General features: G+C 44.1%; 1 pseudogene across 1 annotated transcript; it reads left to right on the plus strand.

Annotated features, from left to right (window-relative positions):
• Positions 1-202: 202 nt before the first annotated feature.
• LOC103707491 (translocase of chloroplast 101, chloroplastic pseudogene) lies at positions 203-4584 on the plus strand (annotated as a pseudogene). Its single transcript, XR_015977351.2, has one exon. The product of XR_015977351.2 is annotated as a translocase of chloroplast 101, chloroplastic pseudogene (transcript).
• The last annotated feature ends 1171 nt before the right edge of the window (positions 4585-5755 follow it).

Raw genomic sequence — 5755 nt, forward strand, 5'->3', positions numbered from 1 at the left:
TAATTTTTTAACTTTTAACTTTCTTAGTTAAGATATACCATAATTAATAATATAGATTTTAAATTTAAATATTTTATTATTAAATTTAGAGCCCACAAGAGTTCCTATCATTTCTCTGGAGATAAAAACCAAATCTACCTCGAAAACATCTGCCTCTCTGAGGTTATTTATATAAATTGATAAATAAAACCCTAAACAAAACCCACAACGTAGAATAAATCCAGCTCTGTGCCTCATCACCTTCCCTTGCACTCCTCTTGCGTGGTTCTCACCCCCTTCCTTATCTACCATGGCCTCCGCGGCCTCTCCCTCTCTTTCTACCGCACAGGCCCAGGGGACCCCATCGTCGCTGCCTTCGGCGCCGAGCTCTCTCACGGATTCCCTTCCAATCGGCGCTGGTGCTTCCTTCTCCTCCGAGGAGAACCAGAAGCAGAAAGAGAACAAGCCCTCGCTCGCCGGAGACGCCGTCGAGGATGAGGACTTCGAGACCGCCTCCGACACCGACGAGGTGCGCTCGGATTCGTCCCTGGGCACGGAAAAAGGAGCGCCTTTGACGAGCAACGAGGGCGAGGCGTTCGAGGAAGGGTTCGGGGGTGAACGAGATGGGGATGGATCCTCCGGCGCCGCTAGAGTTCTTGGTTCGGATCAAAATTCTAGCTTGGTGGATAAAGGCGTGGCTTTGGATGGAGACGGGGGCGAGCAATTGCAGAAGACTCGGGTTTCTGAGGCCAGGGAAGGTGGAATTCAGTCCGAGATCGTGAAAGAGGTTTCTGGTGAAAACTCTAATCCGGAGGAGGGTTCTGGAGACGGAATTTTGGGTGTGGAGGAGAATTCAATCAGGGATGAAGACGTTGCAGCTGAATCCACTGTGGATGGAATCGAGGAGAACGGATTTCATGTTACCCAAGATGAAAAAGATAACTTGATAGCTTCTATCAAGGAAGTAGTGGACTCAAAGTCTGCGGAGGCGGAGCCTGATGCTGCTGAGGTTGAGAAAGATGGAGCGGTCGATAGTGCCGGTATGAACGAAAAATCGAAGCACAAAGCAGCCGAACCGGATGCTCTCAAGGAGGTAAAAGCTGGCACTGTTGGTAGTATTGATCCTGATCAGAATCTTCAATCGGTAAGTGTAGCTCCTACTAAACCCGTAGAGAATGAGTCATCTGAATCCAATGTTAGTGTTGGTGGGGAAGAGAAGACTGAGAATTTCATTGGGGGCTCTGTTGCTGTGAATTCAAAGATAGCTAATTGTTTTGTAGAGATTCTTGATGATGGGCATGGTAGTGATGCTATTTCTGCTGTTGGAGAGATTAGGAAAGGTGAGGTCTTGGATGAAAGCTCTGAACTTGTGGAGTCCAAGGTAGCTGAGGACTCTGATGCTAAGCTCAATGATGAGAATGATGTTGGGCTTATTGATAGAAATTCTTATCTGAACCAGCAAACTGGAGAGGAGAAGGCGATTGCTGAAATAAAACAAGCTGCAAATAATCTGGAGTCAAAGCCCAATGAGCTTGGGGCAGAGTTGACTACAGATGGTGGTGATTCTGTATCATCTCAGCTGGTGAAATCATTGCCTATCCTTGCTGAGGGTTCTATAAGCAGGGAGGCAGATGGACAAATCTTGAAAGCTTTAGGTGTGGTGGCAGATGGGAATGACCATAAAATAACTGGTGAAAGTATATTGCCAAGTTCTGTTTTGGACGAAGAATTGAAACCTAGTATTGATGGATCTCAAGCAGCGGATGACAATGAAGACATGGAACAGAATGAAGCCGAGGAAGAAGAGGAAGGCATGGTTTCTGATGGACCTGCAAGGGTTGCACTCCTGGAAAGCTCCGAAACTGCCAAACAAATCATAAAAGAGTTGGAGGAAGGTTCTTCAAGCAATAATGCCCGCTCTGGTTTTGGCACTTCAAGGAATTATCCAGGTAACATTGATGGGCCAGTTGCTTCGGATTCTGATGAGGTGGATAGTGATGAGGAGGGTGATGGGAAGGAAATTTTCGACTCTGCTGCCTTAGCTGCACTTAGTAAAGCAGCTACTGGTTCTTCACCAGATGGGAGCATCACTATTACTTCTCAAGATGGTGGTAGGATCTTCTCCGTTAGCAGACCAGCAGGTTTGGGGCCCTCGGCTGCATCTCTCAGACCTGCTCCTCCCCGCTCTTCTGGACCAAATCTTTCCAATCCTTCTGAACTGGCAGTAGCACCAGAGCCTGACAATGTCATAACTGAAGAAGAGAAGAAGTTGCATGAGAGGGTTGAGCTGATAAAGGTGAAATTCCTCCGCCTCGTGCAGAGGCTGGGACATTCTCCAGAGGACACGGTGGCTGCCCAAGTGCTTTACCGTCTAAACCTTGCTGAGGGTATCAAACATGGAAGGCAAACCAATCGAGCCTTTAGCTTTGAGAATGCAAGAAAGAAGGCCTCGCAGCTTGAAGCTGAGGGAAAGGAGGGTCTGGACTTCTCTTGTAACATTCTGGTCCTCGGGAAGACTGGAGTTGGCAAGAGTGCAACCATAAATTCTATATTTGGTGAAAAAAAATCCCAAACCAATGCGTTTGAGCCAGCAACATCTTTTGTCAAGGAGATTGTTGGAATTGTTGATGGGGTTAAAATTCGTGTTATAGACACTCCCGGTCTCAGAGCTTCTGTCATGGACCAGTCATCAAACAGGAGGATCCTTTCATCCTTAAAAAAGTATACAAAGAAATGTCCACCTGATATTGTTTTATATGTAGACCGTGTGGATGCCCAAACACGAGATCTTAATGATTTGCCCTTGTTGAGAACCATTACTAGTACTTTTGGCTCGTCCATATGGTTTAATGCCATCGTTGCTCTCACACATGCAGCTTCTGCTCCACCAGAAGGGCCCAACGGTTCTCCCTTGAGCTACGAGGTGTTCATAGCTCAGAGGTCGCATGTTGTTCAGCAGTCCATCCGGCAAGCAGCAGGGGATATGCGTCTAATGAATCCAGTGGCCCTTGTCGAGAACCACCCATCTTGTAGAACTAACAGGGATGGGCAAAGGGTGCTACCCAATGGCGTAAGTTGGAGATCTCAGATGCTGCTGCTGTGTTACTCTTCAAAGATACTCTCTGAAGCTAATTCTCTTTTGAAGCTTCAAGATCCTTCTCCAGGAAAGCTATTTGGATTTCGGTTTCGTTCACCACCACTTCCCTACTTGTTATCTTCGCTCTTGCAGTCTAGAGCACACCCAAAGCTACCCACTGATCTGGGTGGTGAGAACGGAGATTCTGATATTGACTTGAATGACTTGTCAGATGCTGATCATGATGAAGAAGAAGATGAATATGATCAGCTTCCACCCTTTAAACCTCTGAGGAAATCTCAGATTGCAAAGCTCACTAAGGAACAAAAGAGGGCCTATTTTGACGAGTATGATTACCGAGTCAAGCTTCTGCAAAAGAAACAGTGGAAGGAGGAGCTTAGAAGATTAAAGGAATTGAAGAAGAGAGGGAAGGGTGGTCAGGATGCTTTTGGTTATGGTGATTTGCCTGAAGATTATGATCAGGATAATGTTCCTGCAGCTGTGCCGGTCCCGTTACCTGATATGGTATTGCCACCTTCATTTGACTGTGATAGTCCTACTTACCGATACCGCTTCTTGGAGCCAACATCACAACTTTTGGCTAGACCTGTTTTGGATACACATGGTTGGGATCATGACTGTGGCTATGATGGTGTCAGCCTTGAAGAGAGCCTTGCACTTACTGGCAAATTTCCTGCTGCAATATCTGTTCAAGTTACCAAGGATAAGAAGGAATTTAGCATCCATTTGGATTCCTCAATTTCAGCCAAGCATGGGGAGAATGGTTCCACACTTGCTGGCTTTGACATCCAGACTGTTGGGAAGCAGCTTGCTTACGTCCTTCGTGGTGAGACCAAATTCAGGAACTTGAAGAAGAATAAGACTGCTGCAGGAATGTCTGTTACTTTCTTGGGGGAAACTGTAGCAACTGGAGTGAAGATTGAGGATCATCTTTCTCTTGGGAAGAGGGTGAGTCTTGTTGCAAGCACTGGTGGTATTCGGGCACAAGGTGAACCAGCATACGGAGCCAATTTGGAGGCACACCTCCGGGATAAGGATCATCCAATCGGCCAAGCACTTTCGACCTTGGGATTATCCCTGATGAGATGGCGCGGTGACTTGGCTTTGGGAGCAAACTTGCAGTCTCAGTTCTCCGTTGGAAGGAATTCAAAGATGGCGGTTCGTGTTGGGTTGAACAACAAGCTGAGCGGGCAGATCACAGTCAGGACAAGCACCTCAGAACAGCTTCAGATTGCTCTAGTTGGTATTCTTCCAATTGCTGTTTCGATCTTCAGGAGTTTGCAGCCCGGTGAGTCTTACGCTTATTAGTTAGGTCAGGAGAATAAAACTATTTTAGTCTTTTCCTGAGGATAACTTCAGAGATGGCTTTTCCAGTATATCCTGGATGGTTATGTATTTCAATATTGCACTTCTACATTTTTTTTATTGATAGATTTTAAGGATGAAGAAACTCAACTGTAGACTTCAGTTGGAAATGGAGCAGTGACAGTGTTATGGGTTCTGGTTCATAGTTGTGCAATTATTTGTATTTTCTTGTTGAAGATGAAGCCTTTCATGCTAGTATGCTTATATGATAACTTAAATATGTGTTGCTTTTTTGCTGATTACCAGGGTATATCTGCGAATACTACTAATTTAATCTGTCCCAGTGTTTTACCTTTCATTTCATCCAATTTTATTCTTTTTGCTTATTTGAGAAACAAAAGGATCTTTTAGAAGATAATGGGGGCTTGGAAGTATGAATCATCCCAGACATTCTTCTTCAGTGTCCTAGTATTGGAACAGCACTCAGTGGTTGGCATCCAGAAAATTGATCATCTAATTCTGACATCATGCAATTGTGCATTGATATCTTAGAAACAGCATTAATGTATTCTATATGTAATATTACTCTAGTAAGCATTCCTATTCTTTATATGTTCCATCGACATCATTTACTTCATCAGTTAAACAACCAGTATGTTACAGCAGTATCTAGAGGCATACCAGGGTATGCATCACATTACGTAAGCATTGAGTCAGCTATAGACAGATGATGCTAGCAATGGAATTTTGAAAGTTTCCATGCCATCCAACTGCTCTGTAACTAAGCTAAAATTTGCTACAGCTTCTCCTTTACTTCTGTGCATTTTCTGTTGTCTTGCGCTGCCAAACATAAGACGAAAAAAAAACCTAGATAAGAGAGGAGCAAATAATATCAGGCAGCCTTAGGAGCCACAATATACATTGACTGAAGGGATAACCTGAACATCTACAAGAGGTCGAACCTATTCATTTTCATCAGCATCAAATAATTGATTTGCTTAGATAATTTCAAAGATATAGTTGTTTTTAAATCATGTAACGTACTGCATGGAGCTTCTTTCCATTTACTACTCTCATAATAGCCATATTATGAATTTTTATTGTCACAACCCATCCCCTCTACTACACCCCCCCCCCCCCCCCCCTCCTTCCTTTTATTTCTATGTATTTCCTGTCAATGAGAGTCATGATGCTAGGCTATGTTTTGAAGGAGATATCGATATGTTTTTTCCTCTCCCTTATTTTATTTTACCATACCCCAATTTGCAGATCCAAATATTTTAACTTCACTCCAGTCTTTTCAGGACTTCCAGTGTCTTGGTCATAATTTGTACCCTCGACCATTACTACAATTTTCATTTCAACCTTTAGCCC

The sequence above is a fragment of the Phoenix dactylifera genome, chromosome 4 (genome assembly GCF_051530095.1).
Source record: "Phoenix dactylifera cultivar Ajwa chromosome 4, Ajwa_hap1_PhDact_Kaust_v1.1, whole genome shotgun sequence".
NCBI lineage: Eukaryota > Viridiplantae > Streptophyta > Magnoliopsida > Arecales > Arecaceae > Phoenix > Phoenix dactylifera.